Consider the following 9,535-nt stretch of genomic DNA (forward strand, 5'->3'; position numbering starts at 1 on the left):
ATTTGGATCGGCTTAAACTGCATAGGGCCCAGTTTAGAATTGCGCCCAGCTTACGTTTGGGCCCAGCTTACGATTGGGACCACTTTATTAACTGTACGCCGGCGAACATAAAAGGGTTTTTTTTTAAACACAATTCAATTTCACTTTGTTTATTTTTTAAAAGCCCCGCAGCGCCTTATGGTTTTTTTAATAACTAAAAAAAAAAATAGCTCTTAAACATAATTCAAGCACTTACCTGGGTTTTTTATTAAATGAACTCCACAAAGTTTTACTTTTACTTGACTCACTTTAAATAATTTCGCTTCACGCTTCGGTGACGAACAACGATGGAATGACGTCGTCCCTTTTGTTTCGTCTTAGACTTTTTGGCGCGTGCCTTGTTGGCATACCCTTTAGATTTAAAGTCATACCGTACTATATGTATATGCAACGCGCATTAAAATAAGGGCAAGATTCTTAATACTAATATTAGAAATCTCTTTTTTTTAACTAAAAAAAAAATAAGTTAATATTGATTTATAATTTGACTAATAAATTTAATTAAAATATTATTCCCAGACAATAGCTGGTATATGAAATTGTATAATAATATTGTATATAATTATATTTATTTTAAGTAAATTCTGTTAAAAAAAACTTTAAAACCCCTAAGTATACATAAGTCGAGCATGCCTCAGCCGTGGTTTCCACCGAAAATCAGTGGATCTCTAGCTGCTGAATACAGGCAAAAATCCACTGGTTTTTGTACTGAAAAAACCTGTGGATCTCTTGCTGCTGAATGCAGGCAAAAATCCACTAGATTTTCCACCAATCCCTCCCTAATTTACAAAAACAATACCTTTTAATTTCGTATATTTATTTATTTATATATTTATTTAATTTTTTAAAGCGTTTATGCTTTTAGCAGCATAGATATGTATGTTTTCAACAAAACTGATAAAATACATAAAACGAAACTCATAAAATACATATGAACGAAACTTTAAAAAATGCATATGAAAAAAAGGAAAACAAATTTTCAGGACTAATAAAAATTAAGACTAATAAAAATTTAGTCCTGAAAATTTGTTTTTCTTTTTTCTCATATGCATTTTTGTACATCTTATTTTTTGCTTTCAAAAACGAAGAACGCAGGTCATTCTCGAACTGCCGAAAAGAGTAGTGCTCGTTTCTAAGTGACTCTGGAAATCAAAACCATAATATATTAATACATTGCATATTAATACAAATAATAAATATATAAACAGTAAGGGGCATTTAGAAAACTTTAGGAAAATATCTATAATTACCATGTAAAGCGTTAGTGAAGTTTGTATATTTTATCTTATATTTTACAATCATCTTATAAAGAAGTTCATCTGATATCAGACGGCGTAGTCCTGCACCAACGCCGTCCCCTCCGAGCATGTTTTTGAATAAGCTGATCTGCAAAAAATAAACCATAAAATTATTTTGAAAACATAATATATTTAAAACTGCATGAATTTTAACAAATCTAATTACATAGTAGCAAGCATTGTGTTTCCATGCTTGTTACTATGGGCTATTGAAACTTTTTAAAAATTTAGTGAGTACTTACAATTGCATCTGGGCTGGTTTCGGCATCGGAGTCCAACTGTTTCAGTTCCTCGAATGAACTAATCGGAAATTTTCGTCTGCCCACGTTCATGTTTTTTGTTAATACTGAAACGTGGGCCAGAATCTTTGCACCGAGCTCTATTATAAAATCAAAAAAATAAATAAATTTGTTTGATCTTGAAAAATTTAAAAATGAATTTAAATAAAAAACTTACTTTCCAAGTTATTGAGATTTTGCTCGATCTGGATTAACTGTGGACAATGTTCGTGGTGATCCATTCTGAAATATCAAAACATTTTAAAATTAATAGGTACCTGAGACTTGTACATTTAGGGATCTTATACCCAATACCTTATTGCGCAATCCTGCAAGGTTCAAACCTAAGAGGTCTACTAGTAACCAAAAGGTTAAATATTTAGTTATTTTGTATTCCTTTTTACCTGGCAGGTAGCTTTGTAGTTGGTTAGGTAAGTCATTTATACCTTTATACCCAAGTTAGGAATACAAGGAGGTCTAAACAGGTGTTGCGAAAAAGGTAAGTAAGTAAGGTGCAGGGTAGTTATTACTTTATGGAGTAACACAGCGGGAAAAAACCTGTGGAAAATTTTTCAGTGGTTTCTTCATACAAGCGGAAGGGCAAAAACCTCATTCACCCCTTACATTTCTTCCATATCTCCATTCTCTCCTTTCCTGAAAAAACCAGTGGAAATCTTGCTGCTGAACGCAGGCCAAAATCCACTGGTATGCAAAAACCAATTGCAATAGCTGATTTTCCACAAATCCCTCCCTAATTTTCAAAAACAATACTTTTTAATTTCGTCCATGCATTATTATAACTTTTTATTTTTTAAAGCTTTTATGCTTTTAGCAGCATAGGTCTGTTTTTAACGATACTGATAAAAATACATATGAAAAACAAGGAAAACTAATTTTCAGGACTAATAAAAATGTAGTCCTGAAACTTTGTTTTCCTTTTTTTGTCATATGCATTTTTGTACTTTTTATTTTTGGCTTTCGCGAACGAGGTACGCAGGTCATCCTGGAACTGCCGAAAGGCGTAGTGCTCGTTTCTGAGTGACTCTGGAAATAAAAACCATAATATATTAAAACATTGCATATTAATACAAATAATAAATATATAAACAGTAACGCTAAAAATATATTTTAAACAGAGAATTTAGATAAATATGTATAATTACCATAAAGAACGTTGGTAAATTTTGAAAATTTGATAAGGCCGACCTGTCCCATCATTCCAGAATAGTTCATTTGGAACAAGAGGTCATCTTAAATTAGACGGCGCCTTCCCCACCGAGCATGTTTTTGAATAAGGTTATCTGCAAAAAATAAACCGTAAAATTATTTTGAAAATAAAATATATTAATAACTGCATGAATAAAAGAAATCTTATTACATAGTAACAAGCATGGAAACACAAGGCAATTGAAACTTATTAAAAATTTAGTGAGTTCTTACCAATGCTTCGGCATCGTTCTCCAATTGGTCGAGCTCTTCGAATGAGGAAATAGGAAATTTCCTCTTGCGCACGTTCATGTTAGCTGAAAAAACTTACTTTCCAAGTTATTCAGTCGCTGCTCGATCTTGATCCATTGAGGACAATTTTCGTGGTGGTCCATTCTGAAATATCAAAACATTTTAATAATAATGTTACAACATATTCTGGCAGTGTGGGAACTATTATGTCTAATATTGATTTTAGAAATAGAGTTTATTCCGATCATCACTTTCCTTTTTTTAAAAAGATTCCTCTTATTCTAGAAAGACTAGATTTTGATATGATTAAAGGATTTCCTATTGATCCAACGCATTTATTAGACTTAGGAGTATGCAAGAAAATTCTAACATTTATTATTGATAAAAAAAACCGTAGGTTTTAAATTATCTAAAGAACTTTTAGAATTAATATCAACAAGAAAGGAAGCTAGCTTCGGCTTGCCGAAATTGTTATTAATTTAATGAGTCGAACTAATGTCCCGTCCGTTGACTAAGGACAACGCTAAGAAGAATAAATTAACGAATATTTAGTTTCACGTCTTTATTCAAATGAACTCAGCTTAAGACTAATTTCTTGTGACAAAAGTCTTTCTTGTGCTGCCCTTTGTTTACAAAAGTTTGGGAGCGATTGGGATATGGATTGAACATAAGTTTGGGAGTAAGAGTGCCGCTCAGGGTGCGACACTTATTGATTGCAAGAATTGTTTATGTTATTGAACAGCGGCGTTGCCTGCTCCGGATGTGGATTGTTTACATTGATTCAGCGTGGGATCGCCTACGGTGCATATTCTTATTTTTTGGTACATAACTGAATATGTGAATATGTCACTATATAGCTGCTATAGGAAAGATCGAAATAAAATGATAACATCGTTGTTTTTCATCAGGCAATCATGATTTTTGGAATATAGAGTTTTCTAAAGATTCTTGAATAACGAATTAAATTTAATTTAAATTCGTCATAGCTTCGATGTTGTTTAGGCTTTATGTATTTTGTTCGACATATTTAATGACTGCAAGGGTATATAAGCTTCGGCTTGCTACTAGCTTTCTTTCTTGTTCCTTTTTACCATCCTACGGTTCCTCCACCCTTGGGGTTGGTGGTTGGTGGCATCGCTATACGAATTTAGCGACGCAGATACAAGCGTTACAAGTTTTGGTCAAATAAGCAACGCAAACAGTTGGCCGCACTAAGACCGTTGGGCTCTATATAACCACGTCCACGGAGTGGATAAAATCACTCTGAAAAGTTCACGTGCAGGGCAAACATCTCACTATGTGTTTTTACCAATTTTTTTTATGGTTTTATTCTAACACACAGATTCCACTGCAGCATGCAAAGAGCTTGTCGTGTTAGGAATGCCGCGGTCTTATTTGTTTTAAAATTCCTGAACATCAATTACACATCCAATATCAGGTGACTGGATTAGAAATGGTGTTTCCGATGCTAAATCAATAATTTCGGCATTTCCCGTTTCAATTGCAATTTCATTTTAATATTTTTCTGAATTAATATGTGTTATTTTTACTGATTCAGTGAAAATCGGATGCTTGCAGATTATCGTTTAAGGCTTCCGTTGAGTATTTATCATAAGAAAAAGTAATTTTCTTTTACAGGCATCGCCCGCAAACGAAACCAGTGGTTTTGATTTAATGAGTTCGATAAAATCGTTGTAAAACGAAAAAAATATGGTTAGAAAAAACGACGGTGTAGACTCGGAACTGCGAGCTGTGCATCGATACTAAGTTTTTTTCTTTACGAAATTATTGGATTTAAACTTCATTAATGTGTTCCGAAGTCCACACTTCACTTTAAGCAAATAACAACGCAGGATCGATTAGATTTTCTTTAATTTTAATTTGTATCATTTCTTTAAGTTGCAACACCATCACCACACCAACCGGAAAGACCAACTATAAGTGTGTCCATCGTACGTTTACATTAATAACTTAAATACTTTGTATAGGAATAGGGGAATTCCAACAGCAATGGATTAAAATTCAACATTTTAAAAATGCACAACTTCACTTATCAAAAGTCAAAATCGTGTTATTACCATGGCCACTTTTGTACTAAAAACAGAAGATTCTGATTATGTCACAACTTGTATATGCATATTCTTCTAAAGCATAATGCATCCTTACCCCGCCAGAATATAAGATTACTATACCCATAAATAAAAAGAAATATCAAATATTGTATATAATAAATTGTATTTTTATTTAAAATTCTATTTTTATAAATGTAAGTTAGACAATTCCTCATTTCATTCATCGTTTATAAGATTAAGATACGGGTTCGTATCCACCAAATTAAAAATATCATCGTCATCCGGAAAAGTTATCTCATCCTCGTCGAGTTTTATCTCCTGGGCGAATATCGAATTCAACCAAGTCGTTGTGGACTCACTTAGTTCCTCGTGGATCATCTTGAGTTTCTGGGTTGACAAAACTTTTGTGTAGTCCCAGGCTCCAGGGAATCCAATTCTCTAGGCATCCCTTGTGTTGAGCACAGACATTGTTTCGTGTCACAGACAAATGGTTTGCGTGTGTATGTGTGTGTGTGTGTTTTTTTTTTTTTTTTTTTTTTTTTTTGTATAGGGGGAAAAGCTTGAAAAGCCGAACTCGGGTGAAAGACCAACTAAAACCCTGAACCTACTCTCCGCTTCCCTCTCAGGATACAACCGCAGGGGTTAACCTTGGGTATTACTTCGCGAGGGGGGAGATGGCCTGAAAAGCCGCATCTTGTAATTAAACTAGGTTTGAAGACGATTGCTGAAGTTCAGCGCGACGCATGGATTTCATGACAAAGACTATCATTTTGCTTACGGCATCCCAATTGTTTTGTGAGCCCAGTAAGGTATCCATCAGGTCAGAGACCGTGAACGGCTTCCCAATCGCTAAGCTGAGCTCATGCCTTATAGCTTCGAATCTCGGACAGACAAATAAAACGTGTTCTGCGTCTTCGATTGCCCCCGCACAGTGTGTGCAATAAGGATCTGTCTCGTGCCCAAACCTATGAAGATAGGATTAGAAGCATCCATGTCCTGGCAATAGTTGCGTCATGTAGAAGTCAACTTGTCCGTGCTTTCTTTCTGTCCAACGCTCCACATCGGGCAGAAACTTGAATGTCCACCTACCTTTTGAGCTGCCACTCCATCGACTTTGCCACGCTGGGACCACGCGGGCTCTGGTCTCCTCCATCGATGCATTCCCGCCGGCCAGATCCTGGGCCTGTTTTGCGAGCAGGTCCAGGGGCGTCATGGCGGCTAGGAACAACGCACTTTCCTCGGAAATGGTCCGAAAGCCGCATATAACTCGCAGTGCGGCGCGTCTGTATGCCGCCCAGCATGAGCGGCTATATGTAGGCGAGGTCATGGCCGGAGCCCAGATCGGTGCCGCAAACATAATTGTGGATTTTACCACATTTGCCAGAAGGCGCCTATTCTGCCGTTACCGTTCCCTAACATTCTAGCTAGGGACGTGGCAACTCTAGCAGCTTTGTTGCCCGACACTTCTAAGTGGAATTTGTACGTAAGCCGGTGGTCCAGCATTACGCCAAGGTATCTAACGAAGGGCTTGGACCGTATAATTGGCCTACCCACTATTATTTGGGCGGTTTCTACCGCCTTCCTGCTGCTAATCAAGACGGTTTCCGTCTTGTGCTCGGCGAGCTTCAAGCCATTAGCACACAGCCAGTGGGAAGCTTGCTCGATAGTCGCATTAGTTACCGCTTCGGCTTCATTTAGGTGCTTCGCTACTGCGACGACAGCAATTTCGTCTGCGAAGCCAACAATCGTAGCTCCTTCAGGGAGCTGTAGGCTGAGTATTCCGTCGTACATGCAGTTCCAGAGGGTAGGGCCCAGGACCGAACCCTGAAGAACCCCTGCTGAAACTGTATAGCTTCGCCGGCCTTCCTCAGCTGTCTTTTGCTAAGATACTCTGAGACTATGTCCACCAGATAGCTGGGGACATGTAAACGACTCAGGGCCGAAAGTATCTGCACCCAGTTTGGTGTGTTTAATGCGTTCTTAATATCCAAAGTAGTCACAAGGCAGAATTTTTTGCTACCACCTCGCCAATGTGCTCCCTGGATTGCCTGAAAGGCCAGTTTGTGCACCAGCCCGATCGCGTCTACTGTGGAGCGCTTCTTCCTAAATCCAAATTGATTATGGGATGAGCCCGGACCCTCGGAAAGTGCAACTTCGATGCGGTTGCAGATGAGCCTCTTATATACCTTTGCCACTATATCAAGAATGCAGAGTGGTCTGTAGGCCGCAAGGTTATCATTTTGATTGCCCTTGGGTAAAAGTACCAGTCTCTGCATTTTCCAGGCTTCAAACAGGCATTGAAGAGCCTGACGAAGATCTCTAATCTCTCCGTCATTAAGATCTTTAATGCCCTGTTAGGAATCATATCTGGGCCAGGGGCCTTTTTGACTTTGATTCTCCTAACTTCAGCCAAGACTTCCGCAGCATTTTGTGAGGAGTTGGATAACTCCCCACAAATAATCACGTGCTGGATAAAAGGATATCGTGGCCGCGGTGGACCTTGGACCCGGTCACGCCATCCAGCCAAAGAAGTAACGGGATCGCTGTGGACCTTGGACCCGGTCACGCGATCCAACCGAATAAGTAACGGGATCGCCGCTGGACCTTGGACCCGGATGAAAAGGAGACGCCGAGGATTAACGGGACCAGGGGGCCCTATATAAGCGGGGCCCGCAGTTCAGCCTGGATCAGTCAAAAAGAAGTGAAACTCAAGTACACATCAGACAAGCGAGGATACAAGCAAGGATACAAGCGAGGACGAACAGGAAGAGCAGGGCGAGGAAGGATCAACGGCGTGGACGAAGGACACGAGGATCTCAAGCAAGCAGTCTACCAGGAGCAAGATCGCTACGTCGAGACGTTCGGGACTGTAAGTTGCAAGTCTCCGAATTGAGACACAGGTAGCTAAGGTCCTTTAGGCAGCACACAACTCGAATTAGGCGCCTGTGACGACCACTAGTTGGAGACATTGAGCCCGGCGTATTGCCTGGCGGGTCCTGACTAAGTCTACACATACGAGTCCTTAATCGAGTAAACGTGTCCTCGGTGGGGGAAAAGTCAAGAACCAGACGCATACTGTAGAGTCTACCAGACCGTGATCCGGCGTACGCTTGGTCAGTCTCGTGGCGTGGGGTGTCGTCCTCTAGCATCATCCAGAATTTCGTCGACAATGCTGCCAAATGTCTGGGAGTCGACGCTGGGTGCAATGTAGTACGAATAGATGGTAAGGCTACCCACCTTCGCACTAACAAAACCTCTGCCTGAATGTCGGCATTGGATCTGCAGTGGTCTCGGACTGCAGCTCCAAATTGCTGCACCACCTTGGGTGTTTTGAAACCAAATCCCATCGTGCTTACTTGCGTATGGCTCACTCAAAATGGCCAGGTCTGTTTTTAAGCCTCGCACTGTTTGCAATGGTTTAAATTCAATTGCAGAATTTTCATTTCCTATTTGTTTTGAGAGCCTGTGCGTGTGGTGTTTGCAGTTTGCGCCATGGGTTTTTGCGCATAGTATGCAGCGTGCCTCTTTGCTGCAGCTTTTGGACACGTGATCGAGCCCACCGCAGTTAAAACACGCTTTAGCCAAGTCCACCTTGCTACGGCAGTGCAAGGCCATGTGACCCAATGCGAGGCATTTGAGGCATCGCTTTGGCTCTACTGTCTTACGCACTCTACAGTGCGCCCAATCGATGCGAATTTTTCCTTCCGCTAGGATCTTCTCCGCAATAACGGGCGGGATGCTGATCTTGGCTATAAGCGTGCCCCCGTATGCCTTCCTTAGGGAAGGGATGGCCGCTGGTGGAATATAGCCTTCGTAGTTGGCGAAAACCGCCTGAATAATGTCGTCCTTCGACGAGAACTCTGCTATGTCCCTAATCTCAACCTGGACTAGCTCCTTTAGTTCTTTGACCTCTGCATTATCAGACAGAGTCTCCTGCATTGCCTTCTGTAGCCTGGATGTGGCTGGGTCGGCCGTCTTCATCATTTTGATGAGGAGCTCGCCCCTAACAGTCATCCGTATGCCTTTGTCGCAATATTTGTTTTTTTTTTTTTTTTTTTTTTTTTTGCGCGTAGTCCCACGGCCCACTTACCCGCCCAACCGACCGAGGGGCGACCGCCGTGTATCGTACGGCACGATTCGCGATAATTTTGACGCGATTATTAAAACGAGGTTCACGAGAGAAGAGTCGCGACTTAGAAAAATAAGAAAAAAGGCCGAGGAAAATGAGGAGGAAGACAATAAGATCTAATTATGAGCCAAAAAAGTCAGAAGGGATCGCTTTAAGAGCGGCAGAGAGTCAGAAATAGATATAATAGGATAAAGTCTATTATAGTCAGAACACAATACTCTGTAGGGATCATGCAGTTCATAGTTAGATTTACATTGATTT

This window comes from Drosophila ficusphila, unplaced genomic scaffold, assembly GCF_018152265.1.
Source record: "Drosophila ficusphila isolate 14025-0441.05 unplaced genomic scaffold, ASM1815226v1 contig_197, whole genome shotgun sequence".
NCBI lineage: Eukaryota > Metazoa > Arthropoda > Insecta > Diptera > Drosophilidae > Drosophila > Drosophila ficusphila.